Source organism: Amblyraja radiata, chromosome 39 (assembly GCF_010909765.2).
Source record: "Amblyraja radiata isolate CabotCenter1 chromosome 39, sAmbRad1.1.pri, whole genome shotgun sequence".
NCBI classification, from domain to species: domain Eukaryota; kingdom Metazoa; phylum Chordata; class Chondrichthyes; order Rajiformes; family Rajidae; genus Amblyraja; species Amblyraja radiata.
Genome location: NC_045994.1, coordinates 14,414,484 through 14,431,707, shown reverse-complemented (window position 1 = coordinate 14,431,707; position 17,224 = coordinate 14,414,484). Strand labels below are relative to the sequence as shown.

The window sequence follows — 17,224 nt, the reverse complement described above, 5'->3', positions numbered from 1 at the left end:
TGCTTGGGTTCAGATTGCCCAGTCACCTATGGCTTGTGTGGGAAAATGATCCCCACCCTCCTGTCTTCATCGGTGGAGCGGAGGTGTGGAACAATGTTCAGTGATGCGATGGACCCAGGGGTCTGGACCAATCGCTGACTAGTGCCGCCCCCTCCCCGGCAATGTCATGTCCATTATTTGACTTTTCTGTTGAGCGGCATTCGGTCCGCTGGCTTGTAGGCAACGTCGCCTTTCGGGTAGGTGGCGTTTCGGCAGAGCGGCCATTCGGTGAGTTTGCTTTTAGGCGTCCCGCCCTTTTGGTTAGTTGGCGTTTCGGCTTTGTTTCCATTCGGTTATTTGGCTTCCACTTCTTTGCTTCGGCGTCTCGCCCGTCGGCGCCACGCCCGCACACGTGTGAAAGAGAACAGGTTAGAAACATAGAAATTAGATGCAGGAGTAGGCCATTCGGCCCTTCGAGCCTGCACCGCCATTCAATATGATCATGGCTGATCATCCAACTCAGTATCCCGTACCTGCCTTCTCTCCATACCCTCTGATCCCCTTAGCCACAAGGGCCACATCTAACTCCCTCTTAAATATAGCCAATGAACTGGCCTTGACTACAGAGAAACAAGTGGGGGAATGGCTGTGATTAAATAGCTCTGAGAGTTGGCACAGGCCTGATGGGCTGAATGGTCTCATTGCACTATATTAAGGAAATATGAGTAACTGTGATAGAGAATCAGAAAACATGTACTTTAACATGTACTGTGGCTACGATGCCGGAAGGTCACCCGGCAGGGTTGTTCTCTGCAGTCCCTTGACAGGAAGGTCCCAAGCTTGTGAACCACATTCCTGCCAAACCTTCAAGCACGACACGCCTCAAATTCATTTCCATGGCACTGCAGCTGAAGGCGGAAGAACAGCAATAGCATTAGGAAGGCCCCGGTCTCTGCCTCCAAGAGGCGAAAATAAGATGGTGCAATCTAGCATGGCGTATCTTGAAGAAACCAGCCAACATGTCCAGTTCCGATGGATAATATGATGTATGTTCTTGGTTCTTGGTTTCTTGGTCCTCCAAAATATTCCAAATGGAATTTAAACTGGAGGTGGTGGAGGGAGGGATTAAGCCAGAAAGGGTTATTGGGAAGAAAGAGCTACTTTAAATTTAGTTGCATCTGGTTGGGTAACTATAGTTGGGTGGAGATTATTCCATGCTTTAATTGTGCGGGGGAAGAACGAATTGCTGTACACATCTGTCTTTGTAGCTGGGATCACAAATTGGATCGAATGCCCTCGTCTGCTCCTAATTGGTTTGGGTTTGGTGTAGGTCTTGTAGTCTATGTCGAGCTGACCATTTAACATTTTGTAAAAACAGGTCAAACGGTGAGCTTCACGTCTGCCTTGGAGAGGGTTCCACCCCAGAGAATTCAGAAGTTTGGTGGCACTCGCTTCTCCCTCATAGGTGTTAGTAACAAATCGAGCTGCCTGTCTTTGGATGTTGCCCACACGACCATTATGGAAGTTACTTTCACCCTTCCCTGACACTACTTTTGTATCCAGCTATTTAAAGCTTCCTTTGAATACAAAGTGCGGGAGTAACCCAGCGGGTCAGGCATCATCTCCGGAGGACATGAATAGGCGACGTTTCGGGTCAGAACCCCTCTGCAGTCTCTTGAAACCTTGCTTTCGTGTTTAGCTTTCGTCATATATTCAGTTGGCTTCTTTCCCTTAGCAATATGCCATTAAATTCTTCTCATCAGATGAACGAACAAATTCATCAAATTGTACATTAGTCTTTCCATTTCGCCCTTTCGCCATTAACTTTAAGTGGTGCATGGAGATTTATGACTGTATGCAGAATTGATCTTGCAGTAGCTTTCCTTGCTTTGGTCATAAACTTGCCCATAAATGATAACAATATCTCGATCTGCATATAGGATGTTCAGTTATCATAACTGATTTGCCAATATGCTGTAAGTGATCGCGCAACACTCTTTGACGGAGGTAGTACGTGTTAACATTAGCCCTGAGGCAGCACGTCAGCTAAAGTGGATTTTTATCCTTTCATTTAAAATCCTCCTCATTTTTGGCTTCCATCCACCTAATAAACACGGCAGAGGTAACCGCGATTATCTCAGCTATCTCCCCTGTCGAAGGACCCAAGAGGACAATCAAACGCAACTCTTTGCAGCATCCAACTGGACTCCCCCCCCCCCCCCCCCCCCCCCCCTCTGCTTGAGGTGGAGTGAGTCAAGCTCCCTGGTTTCCTGCAGCCTTTAGAAGGCCATCAATGACAGGGGATTGCGAGATTTACCATGAAAGACTCCCAACCTAGTTAAGCCCCTGCAATCGTGCCTGGTTTTTTTTAATTGTAAATGGGTTGCAATGAAGCAGTTTTTCAATTTTGGGCCCAGCGACAGATGCCAGCTCCCGAGTAAGTGAGAATCCGTCTGGCCACCGGGATCCAACAAACACAAAGACCGCAGGAGGATGAGGTGTGCTCGGGTAAATGCGCAGAGTCTCTTGCCCAGAATCGATGAGCGGAGGACATTGGTTTAAGGTGAAGGGGAAAAGATTTAAACAGATTTCTGAGGGGTAACTTTTTCATACAAAGGATGGTGGGTGTATGGAACAAGCTGCCAGAGGAGGTAGTTGAGGCTGGGACTATCCCAATGTTTAAGAAACTGTTAACGAAGGAACTGCAGATGCTGGAAAATCGAAGGTAGACAAAAATGCTGGAGAAACTCAGCGGGTGCAGCAGCATCTATGGAGCGAAGGAAATAGGCAACGTTTCGGGCCGAAACCCGAAGGGTTTCAGCCCGAAACATTGTCTATTTCCTTCCCTCCATAGATAATCAGTCTGAAGAAGGATTTCGGCCCGAAACGTTGCCTATTTCCTTCCCTCCATAGATAATCAGTCTGAAGAAGGGTTTCGGCCCGAAACGTTGCCTATTTCCTTCGCTCCATAGACGCTGCTGCACCCGCTGAGTTTCTCCAGCATTTTTGTGCACCTTTTAAGAAACTGTTAGACAGGTACATGGATAGGACAGGTTTGGAGGGATATGGGCCAAACGCAGGCAGGTGGGACTAGTGTAGCTGGGATATTTTGGTCGATGTGGGCAAGTTGGGCCGAAGGGCCTGTTTCCATGCTGTATTACTCTATGACTATCTTGCCAAGAGCTAAGGGGAACCTGGCAGGGGGGGGGGGGGGGGGGGGGAGGCTGCAGAGAGCTAGGGAATGAGTACTTCTTCTAACTGATTTAGTTACCATGCAACAAATAGCTGGAATAAACTTCCTGAAGATTTAAGACTTGCCCCAACTTTGACCACTTTTAAAACAAGACTGAAAACTTTTATGTTCAAGAAGGAACTGCAGATGCTGGAAGATCGAAGGTACACAAAAGGCTGGAGAAACTCAGTGGGTGCAGCAGCATCTATGGAGCGAAGGAAATAGGCGACGTTTCGGGCCGAAACCCTTCTTCAGACTGATGGGGGGTGGGGGGGGAGAAGGAAGGAAAAGGGGAGGAGGAGGAGGAGCCCGAGGGCGGGCGGATGGGAGGGTGGGAGGAGACAGCTAGAGGGTTAAGGAAGCGGAGGAGACAGCAAGGGCTAGCAAAATTGGGAGAATTCAATGTTAATGCCATCCGGACGCAAGGTCCGGATGGCATTAACATTGAATTCTCCCAATTTTGCTAGCCCTTGCTGTCTCCTCCCCTTCCTTAACCCTCTAGCTGTCTCCTCCCACCCTCCCATCCGCCCGCCCTCGGGCTCCTCCTCCTCCTCCCCTTTTCCTTCCTTCTTCCCCACCCCCCATCAGTCTGAAGAAGGGTTTCGGCCCGAAACGTCGCCTATTTCCTTCGCTCCATAGATGCTGCTGCACCCGCTGAGTTTCCCCAGCAATTTTGTGTACCTTCTGAAAACTTTTATGTTTACTTTAGCTTTCAGCTAAATCTTAACTACATTGCACTTTTAACTTTTGCACTTTTTATAATGCATTTTTAATTTTGCTTTTCTTTTCTTTTAATTCTTCTATTTTATTTCATTTTATTATTTCATTTTATCGTATGACATGTTTTTATGTGAAGCACTTTGAGTCTCCCCCGTGTATGAAATGTGCTATATAAATAAAGTTGCCTTGCCTTGCCTTGCCTTGCCTTGCCTAACTTAGTCACTGACTTTGTGGCGGCTCTTTTGTGTACTTTGTATGCAAAAACAAAGACTTTCACTGCACCTAGCAAGGTACAAGTGACAGTACAGTGTCATCATCATGAATGGGGCAGGGGAGGTGGGAACAGGCCACATCCAGTCACGGACAGAGACTCCGTCCATACCCCGGCAATCACGCTCATCTGACTTGACACATTCGGGAGCGGCACGGTGGCGCGGCGGCAGAGTTGCTGCCTCACAGCGCCAGAGACCCAGGTACAATCCTGACATCAGCTGCTGGTCCGTGCAGAATTTGAACGTTCTCCCTGTGACCCTGCGGGTTTTCTCCAGGTTCTCCCCGGTTTCCTCCCACACCCCAAAGACACACAGACTTGTCGGTTAATTGGCTTCGGAATATTGTAAATTGTCCCTAGTGTGTTGGAGAAACATAGAAACATAGATAATAGGTGCAGGAGTAGAGGCCATTCGGCCCTTCGAGCCTGCACCGCCATTCAATATGACCATGGCTGATCATCCAACTCAGTATCCTGTACCTGCCTTCTCTCCATACCCCCTGATCCCTTTAGCCACAAGGGCCACATCTAACTCCCTCCTAAATATAGCCAATGAACTGGCTTCTGTGGCAGAAAATTCCAGAGATTCACCACTCTCTGAGTGTGAAAAATGTTTTCCTCATCTCGGTCCTAAAAGATTTCCCCCTTATCCTTAAACTGTGACCCCTTGTTCTGGACTTCCCCAACATCGGGAACAATCTTCCTGCATCTAGCCTGTCCAACCCCTTAAGAATTTTGTAAGTTTCTATAAGATCCCCCCTCAATCTTCTAAATTCTAGCGAGTACAAACCGAGTCTATCCAGTCTTTCTTCATATGAAAGTCCTGACACCCCAGGAATCAGTCTGGTGCTGCGATCGCTGGTCGGCACAGACTCGGTGGGCCGACGGGCCTGTTCCAGCACTGTATCTCTAAAGCTAATGAATCAAACGTACTTCCATTGCAGTTTCAGGCAGTATCAGCCTATGGCACCAGCACAGAGCTAATTATGAAGCTAGGGAAGGGAGATCAGATTCAACGTATTACTCTACCAACTGGTAATATGCGGTGACATGCATGATGTACAAGGAATATCCAAGTCCAAACTCTCTCTGACAGAGTGTTTGATGCCCTGTGCACTCAATAAAACATTAAAATAACATTTCCTGTAGCAGAACGGAGGAAATTGCCCGCTGCTTGTTTCTAATAAGACAGTGTCAGGAGAGTTCACTGTGCACTTGCAGGCTAAGCTAACTTTATTAGTTACAATGAAACAAGAAGTAAAATAAAAGCAAATGAACAAATTGTTGCTGAAGGAATGTTTAAGAACCGTTGCTGGATATTGAGTGGGTAAATCTCCTCGGAACTGTGGAACACCGCTTCATGTCAAAAAGAATGATGTGTAAATGATGGAGTTAGGCTTTATTACGATCTTTATGTTAAAAACAATATCTTGATAATGGCCGGGATTCCTCAGTTGGGGCTTGTTGTAAATCTACACTTCCATCTCGACACACGTTGCCTCGGCAAGGCCAGTAGCACAATCAAGGGCCAGTCTCACTCCCTCTTCTCTCCCTCTCCCGTCAGGCTGCAAACTCTCACAGACTGTGAACTGCCAAGGCTGTGGGCATAGTCTGGTTATGTTCTGGTTCTGAAGGCGGGCTACTAAGATCTGTAAATCACCCAAGAGGCACTGAAGCGTGAAACGCATACCTCCAGATTCAGGGACAGTTTCTCCCCAGCTGTTATCAGCCACCTGAACCATCCTATCACCAACCAGAGAGTAGTCCTGACCTACCATCTACCTCATTGGAGACCCTCAGACTATCTTTAATCGGACTCTACTGAATTTTATCTTGTGCTAGACATTATTTCCTTTATTCCTGTATCTGTACACTGTGGTCTTTTGATTGTTGTCATTCACAGTCTTCTCGCTGACTGGATAACACACAACGAGAAAGCTTTTCGCTGTCCCTTGGCACGTGACAATAATAATTAACTAAACTGTCCTGTGTATTGCTCTGCGGCAAACTGGATTGAGATTTGGCAATGACGTCTTTATCTTAGGCTTGGAAGTGTGTGTGTCATGGTGTATCATTGCTGGAGTACACCAATGGGTGATGTTTCGTGTCGTGACTCTTCTTCAGTCTGAAAAGAAGGGTCTTGACCCGAAACGTACCCATTGCTTCTCTCCAGAGATGCTGCCGGTCCCGCTGAGTTACTCCTGCATTTTATGTCTATCTTCAATTTTCTGGGAGTAGGAGTGGGGGGCGGATCTGGACCGAGTTCGGCGATCGTTTGCCTACTTTTACTGCTGTTGAAGGTGAGACGTTGCGTCGCGCCAGGGTCTTGGGCCTGTCCCACTTTGGCCGCCAGTTCCGCGACAGGCCGTTGGCACGCAAAGATTTTGTTCACTACAAAAATTTCAGAGCCCCGCGCGATGTCGCGCACAACTCCATACCCCTCCGTGCTTCCCAGCGGGACCGGCCCCGCGTGGCCATACGATGCCCGTATGCCTCAACGTAATTTGCGTGCCAAGGACACGTAAGTGGGACAGGCCCTTAACTCAGTGGGACAGGCAGCAAAAAGCTGTTGAGGTAGTTGATGCAGGATCTATAACAGCATCTAAAAGACACTTGGACAGGTACATGGATTGGAAAGATTGAGAGGGATATTGGTTAAATGCAGGCAAATGGGACTAGTGTAGATGGGACACCTTGGTCATCATGGCTGAGTTGTATCACCCTGTCTATGCCCTTCATGATTTTATACACCGCTATAAAATCACCCCTTCACCAACCCCTCCCTGTAGCTCAGTTACATGCTAGTAAATCTGTGCACACCTTCCAGCTTAATGTCATAGCTGAGACATGGATTTTACTTCGGAGTCACATGAGTGACTACGTGAAGAACCCGCTCAGCGCGCATGCGCGGCATTAACGCCAGCAGTGCAACAGCGGCTGCAGCGGGATTAAGGCGCTCCCGCTACAGAATGAAACGGACCGTCAGGTGAGTACCCTGAGGTCGGGTTTCTATTACAGGGGAGCCTTTTTCTGCTTGTGTTTTACAGGCAGAGAAAAAGGCTCTGGAACAAAACTGTCCCCCGTTCAAGGAGGAACGTTTTCCGTCGGGGAGGGGGGCAGCAACAGGCGGTAGGAGCGTTTACCCGGTGTTCCGCTATTTCCCCGACACCGTGCCGAGCCCAGCCCGCTAGTACCTGAGCAGCGGGCTGGATGCATAGCCACCCGAAGAGGCATCCGGCAGGTGTTTTTCTCGATTTCGGACGGGACGTCTCTCCACCCGCACGGGGGGAGAGAGAGCCGCCTGAGCCGCTGGAGCGGCTCTCGGAACAGGTGCCTGCAAGACGCGCTGCTTGAGGGGTGCTCTCGCTTCTACAAGGCACAAAAGCTCCAGAAGAACCTGTCCCCCGCTCGACTCCAGCGGAGGAGCGTTCCATTGCAGGGGGGGCAGCAACAGGCGGTAGGAACAATTACCGGGCGCTCCGCTATCCCCATCACCACGCCGAGCCCAGTCCCGCTAGTGCCTGAGCTGCGGGCTGGATGTTTAGCCATCCGAAGAGGCATCCAGCCGGTGGCTTCCGACTTGTCGGAGGAAACGTCTCTCCACCCGTATGCGAGAGAGACAGCCGCCTGAGCCGCTGGAGCGGCTCCTGGAGCAGGAGCTCCTGCGAGACACACTACGTGAGGGGCAGTCTCGCTGGAGGGTTCAGGCATACCCTCCACAGTGCATAGGCACTGCCCATCGCTTCCTCCTTAGTGTGGTTAGCTTTGGGGTGACCAGGGCTGGGCTGGTCATGAAGAGGGGGTCGCTGGCTGAAGAATTCGGGAGTATGCCAGGGGTGCAGGAACAGGAAGAACTGCTGGGTGTGTGTGGACCGCTACGTGGCTACCCCACGTGCAGGAAGGCCATTAGAGCCTAAAAACTAACGGCCAGCGTTGACCACCTCTCCGACAGGCACCTACAGGAGCAGGTGATTAATGGCTTAAAATGTACAGCTCCAATGAATTATAGTCCTTCAAAGTGCCGGCAGTCAACAGCCAAATCTGGGGGCACGTCGGGACAAATACTTGGACCAGGAGCTGATACTGCAGCGGATCCTCAGGCTCCTGACGTCAGCCATCACACCATTTGCTCGTTTTCTGTGGACAATACGGAGATGACCACTAACTAACAAATCACTCTCGCACTGTTGTGCAACACGCAGAGCGAGATAAATTACCTCCGTATATAAATCATAAGACCTGCCCTAAAATACCGAATTTGGGTTGTGCTAAACCCCAGCCACTGAGTCAGCCTCGCAGCTCTTTGGCAAAAAACCTCATGGGAATAAAAACTTTCGGCCTCATGAGGGCAGGCCCCAGGACGAGCAAACCCCAAAAATACAAACCCAAGTGGCAGCACCCCATCGCGTCCACCAGTTGACGTCTACCATATGGGACTAGTGAAAGCCCGGGGACCGCATTTTTTTATGCCCGGGAGTCTTTTAGACCACGGCGCAGAGCAGGACCCCATGGAAAATGCGCCACCCCCCAACATCACCGCCACGTCAGACAACGCGCCAGACTCGCTGGTCTGGGAAGAGACAGAAGAAATGCCCATATCCATGGAGGTAGGTGGGTCTGGTGCCTACAAGAATTTGTAAAATAAGGAATCTAATTTCAAAGGATACTTTATGGCAAGCATTGGCCTCAAATATGCTTACTATTCAGTACCCATTCAAAAGGATCTACGCAGATACCTAAAATTTACCTGGATGGGGCAACTATGACAGTTAAAGCATTACCCCATGGGGTAACGTCAGCTCAAGGTTATTCATCAAGATACTAAAACCAGCCCTGGCAAAACTAATAAGAAGACCATGGAATTGGCTATGTCAGCTGTTTTACAGCTACAAAACAGTTTTCGAAACCCTGGGGTTTGTTTTACATCCAGATAAATCAAAGTTGAAGCCATCCACTATCATGGACTACTTAGACTTCACAATTAATTCAGTCCATATGACTGTAACTTTGCCAAAAGACAAAACGGTTGAATTGGCACAATTATGCCACAATTTAATTGTCAACGAGCAACCAACTATTCGACAAGTAGCAAGAGTAATTGGGAAAATGGTAGCAGTATTCCTGGCTACACAATTCGGACCATTGCATTATAAAATCTACAAAGAGCAAAGGTACAGGCATTAAAATATCATGCAGGTCATTATGATCGGGTCATGAAATTACCCATTGAAACTATATCAAAACAGTTGGCATAGTTTCAGCCCTATCATTATCTAACAGGTGGTAGATGGACTAACCTAAAGTCATCATTACTACTTACACGGGGCATTAATTATTTAGCGATGTTGGGTGCCTTTTATGGATTAAAAACATATGCATCACTGCATGTACGGTTACAAATGGATAATACTACGGTGGTGGCCTACATTAACCATATGGGAAGCATAAAATCGTTATCATGCGATAAATTGGTCAACACAATTTGGCAATGGTGTGTCAAAAAGACATATTTGGCTGTCAGCAACTTACCTATCAGGTAAGCTAAATACAGTGGCAGACACCAGGTCATGCAAATTCAATGACAACATCGAATGGATGCAAAACCCAAAGTATTTGCAAAAATTATCAAGCTATATGGCACGCCAGATATCGATTTATATGCATCAAGGCTAAATCACCAGATACCTATGCATGTCGCTTGGTGAACCAGACCCAGAGGCAGCAGTGGTAATAGATGCCTTCACGCTGGATTGGGGAAATTCCTTCTTCTATGTTTTCCCTCCCTTCTGCCTCATCAGTCAGGTACTACGAAAAATACAGATGGACTCTGCATCAGGGTTTGATAGTACCCGACTGGCCCACACAGCCATGGTTCCCAGTACTGCATGACATGTTTGTTGAAACACCATGTCAGCATCCCTTTTGAACATCCACTAAGAAGCAGTATTTAACCAGCATCAAGAAATGGGAGAAGTACTGCCAGGAAACAAGGACCACGTACACAACAGCAACAGTCACCAACGCACTGGAGTCCCTGGCCTACCTACACCACAAAGAGGAATCAGCTACAGTGCCGTCAACACAGCAAGGAGTGCCCTGTCTGCTTATTTGAAACCAGCACCAGGACAACAGCCGATGGGATCCCATCCACTGGTGGTCAAATTAATGAAGGGCATCTATAACATCAAACCCCTAGACCAAGGTATACCCATTTATGGGATGTCAGTGTGGTCCTGACGTACCTCAGGGGATGGCCACCAGCCAGATCCCTCAGCCTCGAACAAATTACCCTGAAAACGCTCATGTTGATGGCACTTGTATCCACTCAGAGGGTCCAGTCACTACATCGATTGCGACTGGACAACATGGTGACCACCCCAGACCAGATCTCGTTCATCATCCAGGGTCTGGTAGAACAGAGTAGGCCAGGTATAGCCAATCCAGTTGTGGTGTTCCGGGCTTACCCGCCAGAGCCGCGGTTGTGTGTCATGACCTATCTACTATATTATATAGACACAACCTATAACATCAGAGGGAGTGAAAAAGCCTTATGGGTCAGCCACAAAAAAACCTCATAGCCGGGTAACGAGCCAAACCATTGCAAGATGGCTCAAGCAGGTACTAAAGGCTGCCGGAATAGACTAACTTTTTTCAAATCTCATTCCACCAGGGCAGCGTCTACATCAACGGCCGAAAGAATGGACGTACCGGTTGACCATATTCTGACGACAGCAGAATGGTCGAGGGAAACGACATTCAAAAATTTTACAATAAGCCGTTGACGAAACCTGACTTGTTTGCAGAAAAATTTTACAAACTGCAAATATTTACTTTAAGCCCGGGGGAGCAATTTAATTTGTTATTGTTACTAAATACCATTTTTGTTTCTCGAAAAACAGATTCATTGGTTGGTTACGATAACACACTTCCTCCCTCAAGAACTTCGGCAGTGAGTGAAATAAAACTGTTACACGGTTTGAAATCACAGAGCTTTGAAGTCTTCACGTAGTCACTCACGTGACTCCGAAGTAAAATAGTAAGATTAAATGAGAACTTACCAGTTTGATGTTTGATCTGTATTTTATGAGGAGTTACGATGAGGGATTATGTGCCCTCCGTTCCCACCCTCATAATATAGGTCAAACTGATAACTGATGTCTACTTTTCTTTACTATGTTTACTTCAATAACTGTGTCTATCTGTGATTCCACATCGCTGCTTGGAAGTATGCCGCGCATGCGCGCTGAGCGGGTTCTTCCCTCATCGTAACTCCTCATAAAATACAGATCAAACTTCAAACTGGTAAGCTCTCGTTTAATCTTACTATTATAGACTATATACACTATGACCACCGCAGAAACTTCTCATTGGTATTATATCCAGGAGATTAACAACAGAAAATTGATGTTGATTGTAAAGATTTCCTGGATCACTGTGAGCAAATATTCCCAGGTATTCGCCCTCCTTGCACGTTCTTGAAGATTTCCTGTGGGAATTTGCCGTGATTGAGCATAAATCCTTTTGGCACGGAGCCCTGTGCTGGGGATAGCGACTGCGGCAACAGGCAAGGCAGCTTCAGACAAGAAGGGTCTCGACCCGAAGCATCACCTATTCCTTTTCTCCAGATAAGCTGCCTGTCCCGCTGAGTTACTCCAGCATTTTGTGTCTATCTTCGGTATAAACCAGCATCTGCACAGTTTGTTCCTGCACCTTCATACCATTGAGCTGTGAGTCTGGAGTTGTGCCACAGAAGTGGAGGCCAAGTCAATAGATATATTTAAGCCAGAGACAGAGTAGATACATTCTTGATTAGTACAAGTATCAGGGGATATGGGGAGAAGGCAGGAGAATGGGGTTAGGAGGGAGAGATAAGTCAACCATGATTGAATGGCGGCGTAGACTAGATGGGCCGAATGGCCTAATTCTGCTCCTATCACTTATGAAGAAAGCTCCTGACCCAAAATGTCACCAATGCAGAATATTCTCCGCAGATGCTGCCTGATCCACTGAGTTACTCCAGCACTTCGTGTCCTTTTAAATAAAGATCTTTCATGCGATATCCACAGGCTATAAAGATACTGAGGCATGTAATAAATGTGGCCTTCAGAGGAATACAGCAAGATGTGCTAAGAATTTTCTTCAAGATTAAATCTGGTACTTAAGAATAGAAAAGTATTGTAATTGCCTGCAATGTGGTGCTTAATAGCCTAAACTGTCCCAAGTGGCTGGATCTTCTCTGAGACGAGATACAGGAGGCTCATCAGGCACTGTGGAACCTTTATTATAACTGAACAAACTTCAACAGCCCGAAAAACTATCTGCTATTAACTCCTTCAATGATATGCAAAATCTTATGCAAAGATAGCGACACAAAGTGCAGCATTTAATCTGTTCCTGCAGATGGGCGGCACAGTGGCAGATTTGCTGCCTCACAGCCCAAGAGACCCAGGTTCAATCCTGACCGCAGCCGCTGAGTTTGTACGTTCTCCCTGGGATTGTGTGGGTTTTCTCCGGGTGCTCCGGTTTCCTCCCACACTCCAAAGACGCGCAGGTTTGCAGGTTAATTGGCTTCTGCAAATTGTAAATTGTACCTCGTAGGTGGGATGGTGCTGGTGTGCGGGTGATCGCTGGTCTGTGTGGATACGGAAGGCTGAGGGGCCCTGTTTCCCTGTTGTATCTCCAAAGTCTAAAGGAGTTGGTTAAAACTGCTCCATATTCCCCCTCACTGCGTGAATTGTAAAGGTAACATTATCGATTAATCTTCACACAAGGAATTAGGTGAACGTTTATCTGAACACTTGCGATCGGACCACCAAGGCCTGCTGGATCTCTAAGTTGCTAACCATTTTAACTCCCATTCCCATTAACACATGGACATTTCTGTCCTGGGCCTTCTCCGCTGCTAGAGTGAGGCCACATGCAAACTGGAGGAATAGCACCTCATGTTCTGTTTGGGTAGCTTGGATATGAATTCCCCAATATTAGGTAAAGGGCCTGTCCCACGAGCATGCGACTGCAAGCGGCAAGCGCGACCAAACCGGAAGCGGGGGCCGCGCGGAGGTCGAGTGATCCCGTGCGAGTTGACGTGAAGTTCGAGCGAAGTACGCGGGAAGTTCGCGCGTGACGTACGGCGTCGAGACGCTGCGCACGCCCGTCGAGGCGGTGCGTACGGCCTCAATGCGGCTGCGGGCCGGCAGGCCGTTGCCGAGCAGAATTTTTGAACACTCAGTTTTTCGGAGCCCCGCGCGATGTCGGGACCAGCTCCGCACAACTCCATACGGCTCCGGCGATCGAAGTGGGACCGGCCCCGCGAGGCCGTACGGCTCTAGTGACCACGTTAGGTCGCGCTTGCCGCATGCAGTCGCATGCTCGTGAGACAGGCCCTTAACTAACCTACACCCACGCCTTCCTTACATTTTTCCTCCTTTCTTGCTTGCACCCACCTATTTCATTTTAAGAACAATGAGTAGGCCATTTAGGACTGAGATGAGGAAAAACTTTTTCAGCCAGAGAGTTGTGAATCTGTGGATTTCTCTGCCACAGAAGGCAGTGGAGGCCAATTCACTGGAGATATTCAGCCTTCTGTGTGTGGCAAATAATTCCACAGATTCACTACCCACTACACTCTGGGAGCTCGTTCTCACACTGACTTGAGAGACTACTTCATATGTCGCTAAAGACTCGAGATGACATTATGAGAAGCACCAGATAATTGCAAATCATTCCTTCCTACTTCAAGAGGATTGTGCAAATGAAGTCATGAGATTGAAATACCTGCCAAGATGTACATTTGCATTCATCATTTGTTCCATTTGAACTGGTAGGCAAATGACAAGCAAACAGACACACACAAAGGTGCTCTGAAAACAAAAGTTCAACGGAACGGTTGGCTAATTGCTAATTGTCTCGACCTGAAACAACACCTGTTCCTTCCCTCCTTAAATGCTGCATCCCGCTGAGTAACTCAAGCAATTCATATCTATCTTCACCAAAGATGCTACCTGACCCGCTGAGTTATTCCAGCTCTTTGAGTCCTTTTAAATCTGTGTGGATCTTCAATTTACAATAATCCTATTTTATTCTCCCTGTCACTTCCCACCCGTTTCTACCACTTACCTTCAGACGAGGAGCAAGTTACAGAGGCTAGTTGACCCACCGACATGCGGGTCTTTGGGATGTGGGAGGAAACCGGAGTATGTGGCCATTGTTTTGTTTGATTACCATCCAATTAATCAGTACGGCACTGAGCCATGCTCGTGAGGATCAGATCAATGATAAAGCAACATATCTCAGCGGCATTGAGAGTAAAATGGAGCTCAGACGTAATTATTGCAAAATAAATAGAGAAAAGCATCAGAAGATGTTGATTTCACCAGGGATAACAGCAAAGTCACAAAGATGTTTGGAAGACTGCTCTTGCAGTTGGAATAAATTGTGCTTTTCGTTTGTTTCCGCGGGGAAAGGTCTGGAAAAGTAATTCTGCGGTATTTTAAATTAATGTTAATTTTCTGTGTTTATTGGCATCTGGGTGAGCGTTTGGCATTGATATTGTTCTTTGGATGATACTGTCCCAAATGCATGTCTAGAATCATAATAGTGTCGCTATTCGTTGGGTTATCAAACAGCTGCCAGAGTATTTGCTTCAGAACCTTAGGGCGAGTCAGCACGATAAATTTTGCTTTCCACTTGCCCTGCGCACCCACTTACTTCTGCCTGTGCAACATCTTGTGTTTTTACAATGTCCTGCTCCTGTACAGTCAGCGTCTTGTGTTGGATCCCAGCCTGAAGTCTGTGCTGTCAGTATTTTGTGCTGCATGGTCAAGTTGTCGCAGTTATGCCCCTGTCCCACTTAGGAAACCTGAACGGAAACCTCTGGAGACTTTGCGCCCCACCCAAGGTTTCCGTGCGGTTCCCGGAGGTTGCAGGTGGTTGCAGGTAGTGGAAGCAGGTAGGGAGACTGACAAAAACCTCCGGGAACCTACGGGAACCGCACGGCAACCTTGGGTGGGGCGCAAAGTCTCCAGAGGTTTCCGTTCAGGTTTCCTAAGTGGGACAGGGACATTAGGGCTCTTTCTTCCCAAGAACCCTTTCTGGCTTAAGTCCTCCCTCCACCACCTCCAGTTTAAATTCCATTTGGAATATTTTGGAGGATCAGGAAACCAAGAACCTTAGGGCGAGCCCGCTGAGGGATTTTCCCCTCCTTCATTGTTACTCTCCGCTGCCGTGCTGCTGTTCGGAGTGGGATGGACACTCGAACAGCACATCCACTTTCCTGAAGATAGACACAAAATTCTGGAGTACATCCAATGCAGCATCTCTGGAGAGAAGCAATGTATGACGGTTTTGGCTCGAGACCCTTCCTCAGACACTGCCTTGGCTGTACCAGGCCGACAGAGCCTGTGAGCTGGGAACTGGTGATTAAATTCATCGCTTGACTTGAGGTGAATAAAAAGTAATTCATGCCGGATAGGACCAGAGATCTTTACTGCAATCTGCCACAATGCGCGTTCAGACTGAGAACACTCGTGGGCTAAGACAAAATGTGAAAAGCAATCAATCCTGACGCATTAAAAAGGATTTTCTGCATTAAAACTCTACATTAAAAACTCAATCAGAATCCTTTCTCTCACCAAGGTCAAATCTCATCAAATTTCAATCCACTATCACCTGTGAATTTTAGGACCAGTGGGTCAATCTACAGTTTACAGTTTAGTTTATTGTCACCTATACCAATGTACAGTGTTTAAGAAGGAACTGCAGATGCTGGAAAATCGAAGGTAGACAAAAATGCTGGAGAAACTCAGCGGGTGCAGCAGCATCTATGGAGCGAAGGAAATAGGCAACGTTTCGGGACGAAACCCGGAAGGGTTTCGGCCCGAAACGTTGCCTATTTCCTTCAGTCTGAAGAAGGGTTTCGGCCCGAAACGTTGCCAATTTCCTTCAGTCTGAAGAAGGGTTTCGGCCCAAAACGTTGCCTATTTCCTTCAGTCTGAAGAAGGGTTTCGGCCCGAAACGTTGCCAATTTCCTTCAGTCCGAAGAAGGGTTTCGGCCCGAAACGTTGCCTATTTCCTTTGCTCCATAGATGCTGCTGCACCCGCTGAGTTTCTCCAGCATTTTTGTCTACCACCAATGTACAGTGAAAGGCATTTGTTGCGTGCTATCCAGTCAGCAGAAAGAAAATACATGATTACATTGACAGTGTCCAATAATGTTTAGTGCAAGGTAAAGCCAACAAAGTCGGATTAATGCCCCTGTCCCACTTAGGAAACCTGAACGGAAACCTCTGGAGACCTTGCGTCCCACCCAAGGTTTCCGTGAGGTTCCCGGAGGTTCCGGTCACTCTCCCTAATGGTAGAAAGTGGTTTCCGCGTGATCGAGGCTTCTTCTATGTACCTGCGATTATTAAAAATAAATAAAAAACCGGCCTTGACTAAAAATAGGTTGCAGTTTGGTCGAAGCCAGTGGAGTGTGGTTGCTATTTACATACAGGCAGTCTAAGGCAATCTCCTTGGAGTCTGTGGAATTCTCTGCCTCAGAAGGCGGTGGAGGCAGGTTCTCTGGATGCTTTCAAGAGAGAGCTAGATAGGGCTCTTAAAAATGGCGGAGTCAGGGGATATGGGGAGAAGGCAGGAACGGGGTACTGATTGGGGATGATCAGCCATGATCTCATTGAATGGCGGGTACACACAAAAAGCTGGAGAAACTCAGCGGGTGCAGCAGCATCTATGGAGCGAAGGAAATAGGCAACGTTTCGGGCTGAAACCCTTCTTCAGACTGATAGGGGGTGGCGGGGAGAAGGAAGGAAAAAGGAGGAGGAGGAGCCCGAGGGCTGAGGAAGGGGAGGAGACAGCAAGGGCTAACAAAATTGGGAGAATTCAATATTCATGCCCGCAGGATGCAGACTCCCCAGGCGGAATATGAGGTGCTGTTCCTCCAATTTCCGGTGTTGCTAACTCTGGCCATGGAGGAGACCCAGGACAGAGAGGTCGGATTCGGAGTGGGAGGGGGAGTTGAAGTGCTG

General features: G+C 47.8%; 1 protein-coding gene across 2 annotated transcripts in view; it reads left to right on the top strand.

Moving 5' to 3' along the window:
- Window positions 1–17,224, top strand: part of LOC116967248 (tetraspanin-15-like) — a 140,506-nt gene that overhangs the window by 89,552 nt on the left and 33,730 nt on the right. The window lies entirely within an intron of this gene.